This window comes from Protopterus annectens, chromosome 2.part2 (assembly GCF_019279795.1).
Source record: "Protopterus annectens isolate FY-2018-M chromosome 2.part2, PAN1.0, whole genome shotgun sequence".
Lineage (NCBI taxonomy): Eukaryota > Metazoa > Chordata > Ceratodontiformes > Protopteridae > Protopterus > Protopterus annectens.
The window spans coordinates 576,311,026-576,332,896 of NC_056730.1; positions in this window are offsets into that span (position 1 = coordinate 576,311,026).

Sequence of the window (21,871 nt, forward strand, 5' to 3'; positions counted from 1 at the left end):
TTTCTCCCAGAATTTTCTTAAGCTCCATTATAGCAGTTTTAGGAGGAATATAAATACATGCCAGTGTAAACCTCTTGCCTTGCCAATAGCCCCTTAGTACTACAAAGCTACCATTATTATCTTGTTTCTTCTTCTTCTATCAGTATTAGGGCTCCTCTTGCAATTAATATAAGTACTCATATTTCCTTTGCCCCGGATATTCTGCTGAATAACCATCCTGAAAACCTATCTTTATGAAATTCACATGTTCAGTTCTTTCCAAGTCTGTCTCCTGTAGTAGAGCTATTTTCACTCTACATTTTAATATAGTTCACTACTCTTGCTTTTTCTGTATTTATCTGTGACACCACTGACATTTAAAGACATTACAGAAAGCATCATTATGTTAAAAAATTATTCCCACCTTTTATGTGTAACACCTTTTTGTTAAGTGTCTAGTTCCAGCTTTTGTGTTACATACATATACTGTTTAGCAGGTTGATCTTATATACAGTTGCTTATCATCATAAACAAACTTTTAAAAAGATGGAACAAGAAAACTGTTTTAGTTTTAAATTTTTATTTCTAATCATACCAATTTGAGACTATGTCACATCTTACAAAACGTTTTGTTTTATTGAAAGCTCTCAAACAAAAAAAAAGAACAAATACAACCCCAATTCCCCACTAAAACTTATTAACTTAATAGTAACACACAAAACTATCTGCATCTTCAAATATTAAAGTTTTACCCTCCTGACAGGAACATGTGTCCCAAACTGACAGCCATACTCACTGGCCTGGAATAACCTAAAAGAAAGGTTATCCATGCTAAGACACGTGGTATAGCCTGTTCTTCTACTAACTGCTATCTGGCTTTGCCTTATTATTATAGTTCTCCCAGTTGGGAAAACAATTGAATGCTTTCAGATTGTCTCCATGGAGACATAAGGACCAGATACAGAGCTGTTACTAAACATATATTTATTTACTCGACAAAAAAGCTGCATAATATTCAATATTCTTTCTCATTTGTTTGCTTTCTCTTAAAACCTGTTACTAGATCAAGCTAAGGGCATTAGTCCAGTCATTCCCCTATGCGAGAATGAGAAAAAGTACATCAGTTTTGATTTCATCGTGCACTTTTGAACAAACTTTTATTTTTTTACTTTGCATTGCCTATATTTCTTAAAAGTGAAAAAGGAGAACTAGAGACGTAGGAAGAGAAAAAGAAAACAGTAGCACTTGCTTATAATAGTATCCCCATTACACTTAAAAAATAACTGAGAAAACTTTACAGCATGCAGACAAAAATCATGCAGTATAAAACTATTACTTTAAAGAAAAAAACTATTTGTTACAGTTAACCTTCTCCCTCCTCTATCCCCTCCTAAGTATTTTTATGAATATTAATGACATGAAGTAGGGCACATGCATTAGAGTCCCATACATCTTTAACAAAGTCAGAAAAAGTCCAATATTTCCAAATGTTCTTGTTCCATCATGTTTCACAAATATAATTATTGCTTTGTAATCCCACATTTGTCAATATCCAGGTTACTGGTTTTATTCCTGTTCATTTTTTACTCCCAAATCCTGTCTCTGCTTCATTTCCAATGTACCATTGATTCTTCTAATCAACTCTTAGCTTTTTTCCTTCTCTCAAGCATTTTCCATTGAAACATTAGAAAAGGTTTCATTGGCACAGTCTCTCTGTGGTCTTTATTACCAGAAGAACAAGAAGCAGAATCTCCTCCTGTTTCACAGCTCACTTTTTGTTAGACAAACTTTTGTATTTTCTCCTTAGCATGTACTGCATCAAAAATGATTTTTCACCCTCCAGGAAAGAATATTTTGAAGACAGCTGGGTACAGCAGTTTGAATCTTACACCAGCTTCTCGACATTCCCTGAATACTGGAATAAATTAACTCCTTCTGTTTCTCATGTACAGTGAGTAATCATTCTTCACAAACAATCTGCTGTTTCCCACTTTTAATGCTTTGTTGTTCTGCCATAGTTTTGTCAATTAACTCCTTCTGCTGGTAGGATTTCATCTTTACTATTAAAGGTCTAGGTTGCTATCTCATAGTCAGGTTTGGAGCATACACATGATGTGCATTTTCAATGAACAGCTCCTGCTGTGGAATACCAGTCCAGTTGTTTATTTGTGGTTTCAGAAAACTAATGCAGTCTCTTCCTTCCAGCTTCCCTGATACAGCAGAAAACAGGTTTACATGTTCTGCCCTCTAATTCTATTTTTTAAACATCTCTTCTTGAGCAGTCTCATATTCAGCCAGCCTTTTCTTCATTTCAACCTCTAACTTTTGCAGTTTTCTCACCTCATGTGAATATCTGTTTAAAGCTTCTTCCATTTTTTCCGGCATTTTGTTATACTCCATCAGTGTTTCATTTATTTTAATCAGGTCTGTGTGCAGTTGTCTTATATTTCCTCTAGGTTACAGAAAGCCATGTCTGGAGCTTGCACTGCTTTTTGCTGAACAGCTGCAGTACTATTCTCAGTCAGTGCTTTTCCTCACCTTTTGTAGCTGATTTTCTTTCAGGTCATCTGTATTTCTTTTTTCCTGGCATCCAGGCAGTACATTTACAAGCCAGCTACTGAAATTTACCCAGAAATAGATGCCCACTGACTTTCTCTGCTGAGTTTCTGTTTTCACACCGTCAGAGCTAGAATTAAGCTGTTACTCGATGTGCAGCTATCTTAGAAGTTCTGCATTCCACTTTGAAGGCAGCATTGACTTTTTTTATAAGGGTTAGTTTGCACTCTGTAGTTAGTGTTTTTTCTAGGAAGAAGATGCTTAAGCAGGCATGCAGACTTAGTTTGGTATCAAGTCTTGCAGCATTTCAGTTTAAGAAGCAGGGCATGTTCTGGTGGTCTGAAATGTAGCATTATTTGGAATGGGGTGAGAGACTGTATGGCACTACATTAAATTTCAAAGTCCTCTTTCTTAACAGTAAATTTATGTCTGATGTCAGAAAATGCATGTTATTGCAAAACCTGTTACTGCATCAACCTAAGTTTAAAAGCAGCACTGAAGAAAGTCTATCTCTCCATGATGTTTTAGTCTCTCCCCCCAAACACTTGTTTGCCTTTGTCCCCAGTGGCTGAATGAAGATGACAGGTAAAGGTATGAGGAGGTACTGCACACCAAGTGCCCTGAATTTCACTAAATAATATGAGACACTTCTGTTTCATACTTCATCCCTGGGATTCAATAAAACCTACATTAAGTGTACACTTAGTGTCACTAAGTGTGCATGATATGTATTCAATAAAATTCTTATCTCATTTTTGTGGTTTCTAGTCACTCAGAAAGATTATGCTAACTGTACATGTAGTTTATACTTTGTGGTAACCTTTATGAATCCCTGTGAATATTTAAAGCAGAAAAATATCAGTGTGTGTTGCCTGTTCCTGAGAACAGTGTACACTTATTGCAGGTTTTCTTGAATCCAGCCCCCTGTCTTTCTGAAAAATGCTACTGCAAAAAAAAAACTGTTTAAGTTCTGGATGGCTAAGTAAAGATTAATCTGCAACTACATGCTATAGTATCCATGATCTGTCAGCTTTGCAACATGTTCCTGGTATGATCTTCTTGAATATGTTATAAATCATTTGCAATAATGAGCCTTTTCTTGGATGTGTTATGAAACATTAGCAATAAGCATTTTCTTGTATGCATTATGAATCATTTGCAGCATTCATCTCTTTCTTGGATGTATTACAAATAATTTACAACTACAAGCTTTTTCTTGGATGTGTTACAAATAATTTGAACTGTAAACTTTTTCTTGGATGTGTTATGAATCATTTGCAAAAATAAGCTTTTTCTTGGATGCATTATGAAATATTTGCAATATTGAGATTTTTCCTGGCTGCGCTATTGAGAAATTGCAATAATGCTCATTCACATTTTATACCAATGTGTGGTGGTATGTATTAAACAGTCTTGCTGAGTTACATACTTTTAGAGGTTTCAGGCTTGGTTTAATATCTTATATCTGAACCATTATTTTCTTCAGAAGCAAAGTAATGGCTGAATCACACAACAGCATGGTACAAGCCACAATGAAAGGTGGTGCAACATAAGTTTCTCACACTGTTATAGTGCAGCAAATCAGAAGGGTAGGTTTTTTCAGTACTGCTTGCCAATGTACAAGCTTCATTTTGCTGAAACTTCACAGTACACTTGTGAATTACCTTGAAGGTTTCTAATTACTCAAACAGTGAAGCAGAATGAGCATTTAGCATGGTTTGCAAAGTTAAAAACTGAGCTCAGTCACTTGGTCCAAAAACATTAAACTCTTTATTAGCAATAAAGATGAATGATGACAATGACTGCTACTGTGCGAAACATCGAAAGGGCATGCTGGAAGTAGCAAGAAAAGCAATAGCTGCTTATAACAAAGAACGTTCGACAGCATCAGTTGTAGAAAACTGACTCTGCCAAGATGCTGATGTTGAATAACTATATTAGTTTGATGTGCAACCATGTGGAAATGACATGTAGACTTTGTCAATAGTCTGAATGTAAATTGCCTTATAGTGTGTGTGTGTTTATATATATATATATATATATATATATAAATGCATTTTTTTGCAAATGTTTAAGCACCTGTCTTTATAAAACTGAAACTCCAGGGCATGAGGGTTGAGCATGCATTACTTCAATTTTATACAATATTCTGAAAAATGTGAATAATCCTATATTTTGAGCATGTCTGTGTATGTATACAACTCTTAATAATAATAACAAACTGCTCTAAAATGATGTCCTGTGCAAATGAACATGTGTGGGCATGTCCATTAATGTGCTTATTTAAATATACATATCTTTTGTTAATTAGGTACCCATGATTGCCCCTGATTTGAAGGTCCTTTCTCTCTAATTCTCTCATCTGGAGGTTGAGATGTGCAGTTGAGTCTAGAACAGAATTTTCAAATAAAAAGGGATAATTAGTGTGGCATATAAAATATTTCATGGCAACTATAAGAATCAAAAGAGGTTAGAAGAGATGGGGAATAGAGGCTGGAAAGGAAACTTACAAATGAACAGTTAGAAGATATCTGTATGGCTTCCAAGTATTAAACAAAGTTTAGAAGGTTTAGGATTTTTGCAAGGTATGGTTTGAGTAGGTGTTCTTATACTCCAAGTGGTCTTCAGAGAAATTTTCCTCAGGTAGATAGCAATTGCTGGTGGTGTGATGGGAAAGTGAGGGGTAATTGGGTTTGTGATTTTTGGCAATATAATGAGTTGGCAGATTTAAAAAAAATTCTTGCAAAGTACTTTATAAGGAAAGTTGATTGGTTCTGTTGGCAATAGTCAAAATAGGCAATTGCTTAATGTTAAAATACCACATTTCCTCAAATGCATGTTACACAAAATATACACCTTCCACATTTTCAGTACTTATATATTCCAACTCATCATACAACAGTGGGGGGAAAGGGAAAAATTCTTATACCCCACTGTCACACGTTCTTGTGCTAAGTTAATGTTTGGCAACCTGAGAATCATCAAAGGTCAGCAGATTTGCAGGACAACCAAAAACAGCAGTTGACAAAACTAATACCACTGAGTAAGTGTATGATTGTAACTAAGGAAATTATTATTTTGAGCTGGGATATAACACCTGAACTACATAGCCATAGTAATGCCTTGCTATGTTTAATGCTATTGGCTCCCAAAAATATACTGGAAAATGGAAATCAAAATCTACATCAGTTATAAACTGAAGTATTGAATATTAAGTAGATAAGGGAATTGGAGGTGGGATCTTTAGAAAGGGAATCGATAAATTACATAGAAACAAATGTAACTGAGGGAACAATACATCCAAAATAATTTTCAAGAAGAGTGGAGTGAAATTTAAGGGAAGGCAAGACTTGAGCAATCTATGTAACATTAGAGTGAATGATAATTGTTAAAAGAGAAAATGTATATTCATGTCACCGTTCAACATGTGAAGTTAATAAAGGTGTTTAAAACACCTGAGGGCTCAAACTGTTAGAGTTGAAAGATTGACTCTCATCAGTGATTACAGACAAACCAGATATCATTTAATGGCTGCCCTTGATCTATCTCCATGGGATCAAGACAGAGGGCTTAAATCCCAGATAAACAGTTTAACATACATAAACTTGAGAACTGAGGTCAGTGCTGAGAATGATGGTAAGTTCTGAGGAAAGCACTTAACTGTACCAGAAAACTGAGGCCAGTGAGTGTGCACATGAGGTTGGTGAAAATAAAATACAGTTGTGTAAAATATTACCATAACAGTAGATATCCTCTTCACTGTTGCAGAATTCTTTACAAAAGGGATTCCCTGCCATGGGTAGCCCAACATCTGGTCTGTATACCAAAACTTTAGGATTTATAGATGCCAAACATCATGCATATGCTTTTCACTCAAGGGGTATGGCATAAAGTTGATGTACAGATGTTAAGTACCTCAGATCTAAAAAGCCCCAGGAAGAATAGACTTAGGAAGCAGGAGGAACATATGCATCCAGAAGGAGAGAAAAAAAAAGAAAAAGAGTAGAGCAGGAGGAGGAGGAAGGAGGGATTGAGTGATTACTGCAACAGTGAAGATAAGGACATCTACTGTTATGGTAAGATTTTACATGACTGCACTATGTCCTTCCATATCACTGCTGCAGTATTCTTTACAAAAGGGAGAGTGTAAAAGCTCAAGAGGAAACTTGGAAGAAGGAAAGCCCAGAAGATCCTTCAAGAAACCATGCAGTATAGCTCTGGCAAAGCCGGCTCTTGTGTTGGAAACATCTAATTTGTAAAACTTAGTAAAGGTGTGGACAGAGGTCCAGGTAGCAGCTTCAAGGATGGAACTGGAATCCAATTCTTTTAAAAAAGCACCAGAGGAAAACACAGCTCTGGTAGAATGAGTCTTAACAGAGGAAGAAAGGTTTTTTTCCATGAAAGGAGTAACAAAAAGAAATGACCTTAGAGATCCATGAAGAAATTATTTGCTTTGACACAGCCAGACCTAGAGATCTGGGATGAAAAGAAACAAAAAAGTTGCTCAGACTTGTAAATGGCCTTAGTCTTATCTAAATAATATCTGAGCTGCCGATGCAAATCCAAGGTGTGAAGAACCTTCTCACTTGGACTGCAGAGAAGAAAAAAAGGAGGGCAAATTAAGACTGATTAAGACACAATTCATTAACCACCCTGGCCATAAAATAATTAGCATGAAAAGATACCCTGTCTTATTAAAAAACAAAAAAGGAGGAACAGCCATAAGGGCCTGAATCTCCAGCATTCTCTTAGCTGAAGTAAGGACCAAAAGAGAAACAGTCTTCTATGTACAATGCTTTAAGAAAGCCGAAGCTGCAGGCTCCAAAGAAGCCTGAGCAAATTTTTCATTAACAAAATTAAGATCCCAGGATGGTGGAATAGGCTTCCTGGGATGCCTGATATGAAGGATGCCTTTAAGAAATTGCTTGACCTCAAACCTAGAGGCTAGAGGAGGAGTTAATGGCAGACAAGCAGGGATAGTTGAAAGGTGAGCTTTAACTGAAAAATAAGCCAACCCAGCATGGAACAATTCACACAAAGAGAGAATCAGAGAGATCTCCACAGAAAGTGGATCCTGGTTACAAGCAAGGCACCAGATAGAAAATCTCTTCCATGTGGACTTATAGGATTTCCTGGTAGTGGGTTTCCTGGCCTCCTGCAGAACCTTAAGCAAGTCCTCAGAAAAAAGGTTCCTAAAAGGGATCAAAACCCTATCACCCACAATATCAGTTTAAGAGTGCACGTGAGGATGGATGAGAGACCCTTTGTCTTGTGTAAGCAGGTCCACCCTGCGAGATAACTGTGATGATTGCCCTTGGCTAGATGCAGAAGAAGAGGGAACCAATTCTGTCTGGGTCAAAAGAGAGTCACCAACAAGATTTTGGGGAAGTCTTACTCTATCTTGAGCAGGACTCTCGGAATGAGAGGAAGATGAGGGAAGGCAGAGAGAAACAACCCCTTCCAAGAAAAAGAGAGGATGTCCACCTTCCAGGCCAGAGGACTTGGGACTCTTGTGCAAAAAAGAGGAAGTTGTCTGTTCAAAGGGGGAGCAAAAAGATCCACCTGAGGAGTATCCCACTAATGAACAGTGTCCAGAAACACCTCTCTGTAAAGTATCTATGTGTGAGGCTGTGTTATGGACCTGCTCAGAGAATCTGTTACTACGTTCAGCTCTGAAGGAATATATACAGCCTGAACAGTGACAATACTGGAGAGCTAGATCCCAAACTTAAACAGCCAGCTTGCAAAGAAGGTAAGACCATGTCCCCCCTTGCTTACTAATATACCACATCACTGTGGTATTGTCTATAAAGATTTTGAGACCCTGGAAGAAAAAGAAAATTAAATGCCTGAAGGGTAAAAAGGACAGCTCTCTATGGTCTGACCTCTGATGAGGGAGCCCAGACACCCTATACTCTGAGGGGACAAAACAGGCTCTCCACCCTGTGTCTGAGGCATCCACAAAAACTTCCTAAGCAGGAACTGGGGCTAACAAAGAAGTCCTGGGTTGAGAGGCAGCTAATGCATCTACCACTGAAGCACAAGCCTCAGGCATGGAAGAAGAGGGACAAGAAAATCTAGAGGATGACAGCGTTAGAGCCATACTGACTTTAGGAGGAACTACTGCAGTTTTCTCATATGGAGCTTGGCTAGAGGTAACACAGGAATGATGGAGGCTATGAATCCTGCAGCCCAGAGAAACTCCCTGACCATAACTAAAACCTGAGGAAGAAGGGACTGTAAAAATGCAATCACAGAAAGGCCAGCATACAGATGGTCTGGAGCCTGAAACTGAAAAGCACATGATCCTGAGAAGGACCCAGGATGGATTTCTAAAAGTTTACTGTAAACTCCAGGCTTTGTAAGAGACAAACAGTATAGTGAAGATGCTGAAGCAAGGTCTTGGGGCAAGAAACCTAAATAGGTAGGTCTCCCAGATAAGGAAATGTTTGAATTCCTCTCACCTTGCAAAAAGCAATCACAGGAGTGAGACATTTGATGAAATCCCTCGGGGTAGTAGAAAGACCAAAGGGCAAAGCAAAGAACTGAAAAAAAGAACTGAAAATGCAAGGAAGAAACAGAGAAACACAAAAACTTCCTGAAAAGGGGATGAATAGGGATGTGAAGATAAGCATCCTTGAGAGCCAGAGAGACCAGGAAAGCCTTCGGAAGAAGAAGTGGAAACAGGGTCTGAAGGGATAATATCTGGAAGGAAGGGATCTTCAGAAGGGTGTTGAGCTGAGAGAGGTCCAGAATGGGTTTCCAAGTGCCTTTGTTCTTGGCAACCAGAAACATTCTTGAATAAAACCCCCTCTCCTCTTGGGAAGGGAGAATAACTTGAATGGTTCCTTGAGACAGAAGGCCCTGAAGTAGTTCTGGAAAGAACAGAAACTGTTCCTGAGGAGGTTGAGGGATACCCAGAAAGGAAGGAAGGGATTTCCTCCTGCCTTGTCTGTCAGCTGATATAATTTAGCTAGTGCTGTGTCTCCTTTTAATTAACAACCTGTATTCAAACTGGAACCTTAGTTTGAGAGACAGCCTTACAGAACTATCTTCAAGTTTATAGAGCTGAGTATATTTTCTGTGTTATTCTGTATCATAGAGCTAAATTGTCTGCTTGATATCTGTGTCTTACTGCTCTGCAAATATATAGAAAACAGTATATATATTTTTTTATAATTTGCACATTCCTTACATCTGTGTTGAAACTGTTCCCCCAACCCCCTCCCTAGTCTTGGTTGTAGTTTAAATTTGGTGGCTTTTGCAGTGCCCGCCCCACTGTAGATTTGATCTAAGACACTCCCCCAGGACATCTCTTTACCGCATTCTACCTAATAAACCCTTTCTGCACTTGCTTTTAGTCCTTTTTAATTTAATTACATTTTTTCAAACTGTGTGTGGACTAATATTGCTACATATTCAAGTGTGTCAGCTTGCACTGCATGAGAATTGTATTTACTACTGCTTTTGCTACTTTTCTAAAAAAAAAAAAAAAAAAAAAAAAAAAAAAAAAAAAATTCTTCTGCTTTTACTGTACTTGTGTTTCTTCCTATTTTATTTTGCTTTTGTGTCATCTTAAAAGTTCTCAATTGTATTTATTACTGCTTGGTGTAACTCATTCTAAGCCTTTTAGTTTAAACACTTGGGCTTCAGACCAGTTGTTTTACTTTGAGAGGGTTTGTGGTCTGCACTGTAGTGGCAGAACAGGTAGCTTACATCCTTCTAAGTTGGGAACTGCTGATTGAGGGCTCAGTGTCTGTTATTCTAAAAGTATATTAATTCTGGTTTAAGCACTTGGGCTTTCAGGCCAGTTATTTTACATTAAGAGGGTTCGTGGTCTGCACTCTTGTGGGAGGAGAGGCTGGACTCTGCCCTTCTGAGCTGGGAATTTCTGGTTGAAGGCTTATAGTGCATCCATATCTGAATTTCTTCTTACTGAAATTGGTACACTTTGTTTGCTGTAGCATAGACTAGATCCAGGCCTGCTGAATCTAGCTTTGTTTGTATAACTTGAGCACTTATCCAGGCATTATTTAAAGTATTCAGTTGTATTTATTACTGCTTGGTAGTAACTTGGTTAAAGTGTAGCTATCATTCTAAGTCTTTTGGATTAAGCACTTGGGCTTCAGACCAGTTGTTCTACATTAGGAAGGTTTGTGGCATGCACTGTGGTGGCAGGACAGGTAGCTTTCATCCTTCTAAGTTGGGAACTGCTGATTGAGAGCTCAGTGTCTGTTATTCTTAAAGTGTATTAGCTCTGGTTTAAGCACTTGGGCTTCAGGACAGTTATTTTACATTAAGAAGGTTCGTGGTCTGCACTCTTGTGGGAGGAGAGGCTGGACTCTGCCCTTCTGAGCTGGGAATTTCTGGTTAAAGGTTTATAGTGCCTGAATATTTGAACTGTATCTTACTGAAATTGGTACACCTTGTTTGCTGTAGCATAGACTAGATCCAGGCCTGCTGAATCTAGCTTTGTTTGTATGCTTGTTATTTCCCTGGAATGCTAATTCCACCTAAACCGCGGCTTCTCAGCGCTTCTGTGGATCCCTAGTGATATCTGCATTACTTACTGTACTTATTTCCTTGCTTCGCTTGAAAGAAAGTTACTGTTTGTCGTTTTTGCATTTAAGTTACCTGTAACACATTGCACTTGTTACCTGGCACTTGCTCACTAAAGCAATTATAAGTCAGCACTAAAAATTAAAAGCACTACACCCTTGCTCCCCATTGGCCCTTGTTTTCAATTATAAAGGAATTCCCAATATTATTCTAGTATGTCCAAAGGTCAGTTGTCAATCTCCTCTCCGGTCCAGCTGGTGAATATGGGAATCTTGAGGCAATGTTACAACTGCCTCATGTACACAGACAACCCTCTCCTCCTCCCAACAAATTCCAACACATGTGAGAGATGCAACTATATAGCCAAACTGGAGGCTAAGCTCTCTCAACTCAGTACTGGCATAACCAGTCAGGAGGAGAAGGAAACCACACTCACTACAATTCCAGTCTCACATAGACCTACCACGACAGCAAACCAAACACATAAGCACACAAAAACATACTCGGAAGCTCTAAATAAAGATCTGCCTAAGCAGCAGAGAACTCCAAAGTAGACACCCAAGCAACCGCTACCCCAAAACAAAACACGTGCAACACATATCTCACAAAGCCAGTGTGCCGAACAGTCACAGCCCTTAAGGCTAAACAACACACCTGATACACTTGTAATAGGTGACTCTATCATCAGGCACAATGACGTCCCGCTCACCAGGCTGAACAAGGAGAAGGTCACGGTGAGCAGCCTGTCTGGCGCTAGGATCCGCCACATAACACAAGCACTCAGGTCACTCCAAGGCAAGTACAAATATGACTCAGTCATTGTCCATGCTGGTGTGAATGACCTGAGATGTACCTCCCTGGACTACATGAAAAGAGACATAGAGGAGCTCTCCGAGCATGTAGCCCAGGCTGGTATGACCCTGACCTTGAGTAGCATCTTACCCTCACCAAGAATGATGCCACAATATGAAGACAAGATGATCAATTTCAACAATTGGCTTAAGTATTGGTGTCATTCAAAGGGGATCCAATGCCTGTCAGCTTGGGATGATATGCACGACAAGCCACGATGCTTTGCTAGGGACGGCTTGCACCTGTCACCCCTGGGCTTTTGGATATTGGCAAAGGCTCTTGCTACCCCCATAGTGCCTTTTTAGGCAAGGCTCAAAAGACAAACCCACCTCCATAGGTATCACAAGGGATAAGAAACTAAGAGTAATGCTACTCAACCCCAGAAGTCTAAACCTCAAGATGCACGCACTCGAAACTCTCCTTACCATGGAGAACATCGATATCTGTGCAGTAACAGAAACCTGGTTCAGGACTCCCGAGAGCACCCCAGCACTACCAGGTTATACCTCATACCATGCTTTTCAGCCCCAAAACTTGGACCGAACCACAAAAGGAGGGGGAGTATCGATATTCATCAAAGATACCCACACCTCCAGGTTGGTGGCAAAGCACGATGCATCAGAGACTATCCATGTGCAACTAACAGTGGGTAAAACTGCCTTCCAGTTTATAACCTGCTACAGACCACCCTCCCAAACCCAGGAACCCCACTCGGCCTTCCTGAGAACACTGGAAAATATGAAGGTCTCTCCGAACACCATTATATTGGGCGACTTCAACTACCCAAACATAGATTGGGAGCATTACTCTAGCTCCAACACCCTTGCCCAAAGGTTCCTAGAATTCATAAACTCAAATGCTATGGAACAACTTGTTACCACTCCCACAAGAGGGGAAAACATACTGGACCTGATCATCACCAACATGGGGACTCTATGCTCCAGACCAGAAGTGTATCCCTCACTGGTAAGATCAGACCATAAACTGATCTCACTGGATATTCACATCCCGACCCCACCCCCTGCCCAGAAAACCACAGTGAAAAACTTCTCTAAAGCAAATTTCACACTCCTCAAAACTGAGGTGGAATCCTTCAAAGCCCCCAGGCCTGTGGAAAATACGGCCCAGACCGCAGAATCCTTTATAAATGTATTCTATGAACACCTTCAGGAATGCATGGATCATGCAATCCCAAATAAAACCAAGACCCAATCCTCCAAAGGCAGACAACCTGTCTGGTGGACCCCAGCCATAAACAAACTATACAATAGAAGGAGGAAGCTACTACATGATAGAGCAAAATCCCAAAAAGGGAAGGCATCTCTGATCAGTATTAGCAAAAAACTAAGGGCACTCATAAAATCGTCAAAGGCCAGCTTCGAGAGAAAAATTGCACAGGACACTAAGGTTAATCACAGCGCTTTCTTTAGTTATGTTAGGAACCTGGGTGGGAATTCCCAGATATGCTCTGAATTAGTCCAAAATGACAAAAAATACACTGATCCCACAGACATTGCCAACATCCTAGCTGACAGGTTCAGCGCAAACTTCTCCCCCCCCCTCACCAAAAGGGCAAGTATCTATCCCAGCAGAGTGCTGCCCCCTGACATCTCAGATGCTCAGGTGGGAGCCGCCCTCTCCAAAGCAAAAAACACAGCATCAATGGGACCAGACGGTGTCCCAGGCTGCGTCCTACATGAACTCCAAGAAGAGCTAAACCCAAACATAAAACTACTGTTCAATCTCAGCCTTACTACAGGATATGTACCCAAAGAGTGGCGTACAGCAACAGTGGTCCCTCTCCACAAAGGTGGTGCCTCAACGGACCCTGGAAACTATTGCCCCATAAGCCTGACTAGCTTGGTCTGCAAAGCTATGGAAAGGATCATCATGGACCTCATAAATAAAGATATTGGGGACCTACAGACACTGGATCCTACCCAGTTCGGCTTTAAGGGCAGATTCTGCCTCTTAAACCTGGTTGACTTCTTTGAAACAGTCACCAAGGCCATTGACGAAGGGAAGGTGGTCCACACAGCCTATCTGGACCTCGCAAAAGCCTTCGATACAATACCCCACTCGGGCATTATAGATAAGCTCACCAGCTTAAATATAAACCCCTATGTCACTAGATGGGTTGCAAACTGGCTCAAGGACAGAACCCACATGGTTAGAATTGCTGGAGCCATGTCAGACTCCAAACCAGTTACAAGTGGCATCCCACAAGGCTCAGTCCGGGGACCTCTCTTGTTTGGTATATATTTCTCGGAGGTACAGGCCAACACGGAAGGACTGTGGCTGACCAAGTTCGCAGATGACTGCAAACTGGGCGCCATAATCGACTCTCCAGCCGACACAAGCATCCTCCAAAAGGGCCTCATAGAAACAGACAACTGGTGCCAGAGCCATGGCCTCAAGGTAAACGCCAAAAAGTGTATAGTCATCCCCTTTGGCAAAAACAAAGTGCCCACAAATTACCACATAGGTGGTAATCCATTAAGTACAGAAGAAGTAATTAGGGACCTGGGGACCCAAGTTTATATCAATCTCTCATTTGACAACCACATGGCCAAAGTGGTTAGAAAAACATTTTATATAGCCCACCTAATCATGAAGGGATTCACATCTAGATTAGGGGAGGTCATCGTGCCTCTTTACTCATCCCTCATCAGGCCCATAATCGAGTACAATGCCCCTTTTGGGATGTACCTTACCAAACACCTGCAGCAACTGGAAAGACCCCAAAAGTACCTCACCAAGAGGATCAAAGGGCTCAAACAGATGCCATATGCTGCCCGGTTAAAAAAACTCCAGCTCTACTCAGTGGCATACCTCCTGCTCAGAGGTGACCTGTGCCTGACGTATAAGGCCATGTCCAGCCCGGAATTAAGGGACATGCTGCACCTCAAAAAATCCAAATCCCATCGAGCTACACGCTCCAGAGACTTGAACCTCAGCACTGAAATAAATAGGACATGCTGGAGGGACAGATTCATAACCCAGAGGCTCCCTTCACTATGGAATAAAATCCCAGTCCAGGTTAGGCAGAGTCCCTCATTAATTCTCTTCAAGAGGAGTCTTGATGAGTGGATGGGAGATCATAGGTTTACCCCGGGTATCACTTCTGTGTCACTGTTAGACAGAGGCACAGTATACTAACTTTGAAAAAGGGCATAGCAAAATTAATTTAAAATGGGTGGCGAAAGCCAAACATACTCTGGCTAGGCTTATAAATGCCCTAGGGCAGATAGCCTAGTATGAACCTATGAACCTATGAAGGATCTCTGACAGATGATGGACAGAACAGAAGAGTCTTGAGTGATCCTTAACCAATTGGGAAGGGACAGAGAAAGGAACCTGACTGAAGAAAAGGGAAAAACACACATTCAGATAGAACTTGGTTTGTATTGAAAAGGAGATTTCTGAGAAGTTGGAATATAAGCAGATTTTAGCAGGAGGAACCTGCCTATAACCTTTTTTACCTTTGGGGGAAGGGCGAGGCTGGCTGTGAACAAAATCAGATTTAGAGGGTCCCATACAGAACGCCAACAGCTCACAACGCCGACACCATATGGTTGACGTTCAGAATATCAGCAATGGGGAAACGCTATCTCCCAATAGTGCGGAATGGAAAAATTTCCATTCTTGCACTGTAGTGCGATCTCGGAGTTCATATATTAAAGGTACAGGGTGTCGGAGGGCGGAGACCCTACGGGGGGTGCATGGGGCATAGCCCCCTGCTAGCACTAAAAAGGGAATTTTATTTTCCTTTTTTGCGAAGTTCTGGCGCTGTCGATATTGTGAGTGTCGGCCATATGGGTGACAGTGTTTTGGGCTGTCGGTGTTCTGTAGGTGATCTGAATTAGAGGGGTAATTCCTTCGGAACATGGGAATAGGAGAAATAAAAATATGCTTCAATTCTTTTAATTTCTCCATCTTTTGGGTTTCTAATACCATGATGGGAATGGACTCCATTCCTAAGTCAAAGTACAATTAAAGTTCATGAACTTAGTATTGTTTCAATCTTTAATGTCAGCCAGAAGTGCTCTTCACAGCACCCGCAATTTGCCCAGTAATGACTCCTTTTGCAATTCGTACGGGTTTATATGTATTGGTAATTGTATACAATTCCTATAAGGCCTTCCCCTTATCCTGCAAGGACTTAAAAAGCTCGGCAGCTGCAAAATCAAATAGGTTCTTATTATCAGGGAAGCATCCAACTCTTTCGCCTTAATGTCATCAGGCAAAGGCTGGAGCTGAAGCCAAGAGTAACATCTCAAAACAGAACTAAAAGGAACAGCTCTAGAAGAGGCATCATATGCATTATAACTACAGTTAACAGAGTGGGAGGCTACTTAAAAAGTGGAGCCTGGAGGAGAAAGGGCCAAGGTCTTCCCTTCATAATCAGGAATCAGGAAGGTCAGAGATAGCCTGGGGAAGCCTGAGAAAGTAGGGTTAAAATTTATCTGGTCATATGGGTCTGGTAATTAATAGCCTGAAAAGGCCAAAATGACAGCAGTATATACTTTATTCCCAGCTGTTCCATGGCCCTACTGTCCTTGTCTGAAGGAAGCAGTTTAGTTGAAGCCTAAAGCTAAGAGGGTTTGTCAGAAGAGACAGACACTACAGAGGGTCAGCAGAAGGACATTTGTAGAGAAACATACAGTCATCAGGCACCTTGCAAAACCTGTGTTGGCTGACTCACATTGTTACTATTTTATACCTTGTAAAACCTGTCAGGTTTCTTAAGGGCTGGAGGTTGAGAGTCTGGAGTCACAGAAAGCAGCAGAAAAAGTATCTAAAAGGGCAGCCAAGACTGGGGGGGGGGGGGGGTACAACAGACAGTTTAGGGGACTCCATCTGGAGGAGCTCATAATACCTCTTCTGAATGTCAGAAACCTGAGAACAGTTCCATTTAAAGTACTCCTTTATACGACAAATAGTAGCCCCAAAAGAGAGTTCTTCAAAAGGAGGGATCTGATAGGAATAGGCGAGACTCTTCCACGGAATCCAAGTCCTCACCAGAGGAGTCTTTCTCTCTAGGCCTCATAAGTAGGATAGAGGACCAAGGGGTGCCAGACTAGAGTAAAGCTCAACAGGGTCTTCTTTCCCCACTGATTCTGCCAAGCCTATTCCCTTGGCTGTGGTTTTGTTAAATAGCATAGCAGGTAGGGGCAGTGGGAATCACGTTCTCACTCATCCATTCATGTGTGTCACTAATTAGAGGACAAGACATTTATCTACCTTAAGAGACTCATGGTTACGGCCGCCATTTATATGTACATCATTGAATTTCTTCACTTTGATATTCAGAGCACTAGGCAGAAATCACATAACCCCTGGGTAAAATCCTGCCATTCACACTGGGAATCTTCAGGAGCAGAGGAAATGTGCTTTTTTTTTTGTTTTTTTTTGTTTTTGTGGGACATCTGACCTAAACAACCTAGGAGGTTCAGATCCTTATCTACATTCAATTAATATTGAAGGAATCACCTCCTGAACATGTCTACAGAGTTCCTCTCAAACCCTCTGAAATGATTAGCCAAGGCTCCCCCAAAAATCCGAAATGGATATTTGCAGTCTCTGAAGATGTGCGAGAAGTTGAATCCATACTAAAGTCTGATACAGTCATGCCAAAAGTATATGATGTAAAAAACAAGCAACCCTCTGAGCCTTCACTAGCCTTGAAAGACATCCAGGGTTGGTGGGACAGCAGCCAAATCAGAGCTGACTCTTTTGGCCTTTTTCTTGTCAGGCGGCTGACCTTTGGGACAGGAAGATTCTGCCATCACACCCTTCTCCAACAAACGATGTTGGCTCTCCAGCTAAATGAAGGAGGAGAGGCAACTATGTAGGGTCTTAGGGACAAATGCTTGGCAGCTAGAACTCCGCATATGACCGTGAGAAGCACCCAAATAGAAGAGACACTGCTCATGGCAATATTTATGGGAAATTTGCCTCCCACACTGACATTTTCCATTCCTGGATGACATGTAAACCCATAACACTGAAAAAGAAAGAAAAGATGAGAAGAAATTCCAATGGGGCACTTATTTAAAACATGTCTCATTAACCAGCATAGAATAAAGAGCATTCAGACCAACATTCAGTGATGGTATTTAGACTGGCGAGATAAGTACGCCACCTTTCTGCTCTACATCTTGAATGGAGAGCATATGCATGATGTACAATTATAAATTCTAAGGTTTTGATATACTGGCTGGACATTGGGCTACCCATGGCACGGAACCCTTTAGTAAAGAATACCGCAACAGTGACCTGGAGGGACATCTACTGGTATCAGAAGAAAAGCATATGTAATGGAAGTAATCTGAGACCTAGAACAGGATCAAGGTCAACACTGAGCTTGACTTAAAAAAAAGTATCTGGAGGGACATCTACTGGTGTCAGAAGAAAAGCAGATGTAATGGAAGTAATCTGAGACCCAGAACAGCATCAAGGTCAACACTCAGCTTGACTTAAAAAAAAAGTTGATTTTAATTTGAACAAGAAACATCTCTATTAAATTATTACATATGACATAGGTAATCAAATATTTATATAAATAAAAACAAACCACATTGACATAATTTTAGTTGCAAACATTATACATCACTTATAATAATCCAGTCATTGTCAATCAAACATTATATAGCTCATTCAGATCCTGCCTTCTTTTTAACCTCATTCCTCCTGTGCATGTACTGCTCCCACAATTCCCATTTTTCTATGTAATTTGCTCCTACCCTTTTCTAATAATCCCATTTCCAGTTACTATAGTCACTTCTTCGAGTAAAACTGGCTTAGACTTTGATTTCTATTTTCTAGTAATTGCTTTTTTGGCAGCCACCATAATTACACTCAGCTAGGCCTTACTATGTGTAGACACTTCCGATTCTGTATCACAGCTCAAAAAATAATTTCTTTAGTTATAAATTTGCACACCCAGCATCTCTGACAGAGTAGTCTGCAGGGAAACTTTAAAGTCTGCCAATTCATTACACTCTCAGAAAATATGTTCTCAATTACCTCTTTCTTTCCCATTACACCTACAACACTTGCTGTCTACCTGAGTAACATTTCTTTGGACTCTACTTCAGGTATAAAAATACCCATGGAAACACTTCCAAGCAAAGATCCCAAATCTTCTAGACTTTGTTGCATATTTTGGAGACATACATATCCTCCCATTGTTTCTTTGTGAATTGCTTATCCTGTCTCTCTTCCCAATCCTAACGTCCTCTGCTTGATTTATCATGCAATATTTTAAACGATCCACTAATTATTCCTTTTTTAACAGCAGCTTCTGTTCTAGATTCTACTAAAAATTCTACCAGTGATGGTCTTTTGCTTAGAATACTCCTACTTCTTTCTCTTTGCCTACAGTCCATCAGTCCTTGAGAGGAAAGGCAATCTCTAGCCTGCAGTCCAAATACATTCTTTGCTTCTTCCCAATCTATTACCTTTCCCTCTCTAATTATTTGATCCAAGTACCTTGGCTGTTTTACCGGAATTGAAATCAACCTTGTCAGAAGGTTGATGCTGAACCCATAACTGGGGTCAATGAAACAATGTCGATTCACACTAAACTCAAGAAAGAATTTACCCTTCTTGATAACCATCTGACCAGGAGCCTCGGTTGACCCTGAAAGCAGACAGGTAAACTGAAGTCTGGAAGTGTATCACTACAAGCACAAGTACCACGCACAGCCAGAAGCAAGGTTGGTGAGTGGGCCTAACTAAGATGAAATGGCTCAAATGTAATAAAATACATTTACACCAATAAAAGACCACCTCACAAATACACTTCCCATTTTAGAGATTACAAACATATCAATAAACAACCATAACTGACTGAGGCCAACACAGGAATGGTGAGAAGGCTTAGCTGAGAACTGCCTCAACTGTAACATTTATGTCCATGAAAGCCAACTTTCCATGGTCAAAGCACTAAACACGGCTATAATCAACCAAGAAACAGTGCCATACAAACCAAAATACATCTTGATTAGTAGATAAAGAATCAGAAATCAAGTCACAGTGGAACACTAAAATACAACAAACGGCATCTGCAGAGCAAGAATAACAGCAAGAATATGGTAAATATTGTGAGGAAAGGGGGCAAGAGATCAAACTTGAAATACTAACCATGAAACAGAATATTCTGAGGTCAAAAGTGAACAGGAGAAGGAATGAAGTGAATTTTTGAGAAATTGAAAATTCATCTGAAACTCCAAAAGGTAGAACCATGAAGCCACTTGCAGATGCCAATGAACCTTTACATACATCAAGAGAGATCTGGAAAGGGGATCCTTCTGTGCAAAGAGAAAGGATTATGGGTAAAGAAGAGCTTTGCAGCCTGGGAAAGATTTAGATGCTGAGGTGCCAAGTCCTGCCAGTCTTAAGTCCAAACACTAGAATATGATAGAATGATCCTATCACATTCTCTTAACTTTCTTTTAGCAAATTTTCACCCTCAGTAAGAACAACAGATGAAATAAATTGCTTCGCACAACCAGTCCTGATTGACTCTCTCAAGAAAATACAGTTGTGTAAAATATTACCATAACAGTAGATATCCTTCTCTTCAATGTTGCAGTGTTCTTTACCTAAGGGATCTCCTGCCAAGGATAGCCCGATGTCCGACCAGTATACTAAAGCCTTTAGTACTTACAGGTGTCATACATCAAATGTATGTTCCACGAGCAATGCACAGGGCATAAAGGTGACATACAGATGCACAGGCTCAGAACTGGAAATGCCTCAGGAGGAACAGACTATCCCTAGGGACAAGGAAAACATATGCATCTAGAAGGAAATAAAAGAGTAGAGCCCCTCAGACAGGTAGGGCAGGAAAAGAACAAGGCCAAAGCAAAGTTAAGGGAGGTAGAAGGGAGGAAGTGAATACTGCAGCAGTGAAGAAAAGGACATAGTACAGTTATGGTACTATGTCCTTCATATCACTGAGACAGTATTGTTTACCACAGGGAGAGTACAAAAGCTGAAGAGGAAGCCTGGAAGCACGGCAACACAGAAAAGCCCTTCCGTAACTATACAAGATATTCCTGGCAAAGGCATCTCATGCCCTGGAAATAGCAGCCAACTTGTAATGCTTAGAGAAGGTATGAACAGAGGAACAAGTACAGTAGAATTGGTATCAAACCCCTTGAAAAAAACACCAGAGGAGGCAACAGGGTTGGTAGAATGAGCCATTACCAAAGAAGAAAGACTTTTGCCATGAAAGGAATAACTAAGAAATGGCCTTAGAAATCCAGGAAGAGATGGTTTGATTAGAAACACCAAATCCAACGTCCTGGGAGGAAAAAAAAACAAAAAGCTGCTCAGATTTGTGAATAATTTTTGTCTTGTCCAAATAATATCCAAGCCATGCATTCAAATCCAATGTGTGAAGAACCTCCTCCTTGGCAGACTGTGGAGAAGGAAAAATAGAAGGAAGATGAATCGACTGGTTAAGGGACAATTCACTGACCACACTGATCATTTTTAAGGATTAGTACAAGGACACAACCTGTCAATGTGGAAAATTACAAAAGGAGGAATGGCCATGAGAGCATGAAGTTCAGAGACTCTATTTGCTGAAGTGAGAGACAATAGAATAGTCGTACAAGGACAAGGTTGTAAGGAAGCTGGGGAAGCAGGCTAAAAAGGATCCTGACTCAATCTTTCAAGAACAAAATTGAGGTCCCAAGAAGGTAGAATAAGGTTCCTGGGTGGCCTGATATAAAGGACACCTTTAAGAAACTGCTTGATCTCAGAATCTAGAGGCCAAAAGAGGATTTAAGGGCAAATAATCAGAAATTGATGATAGGTAAGCTTTAATTGAGGAATATCCTAACTCAGCATGGAGCAGATCATACAAATAACCAGAGGAACCTGCACAGATAGATCCTGATGGCGAGAGAGG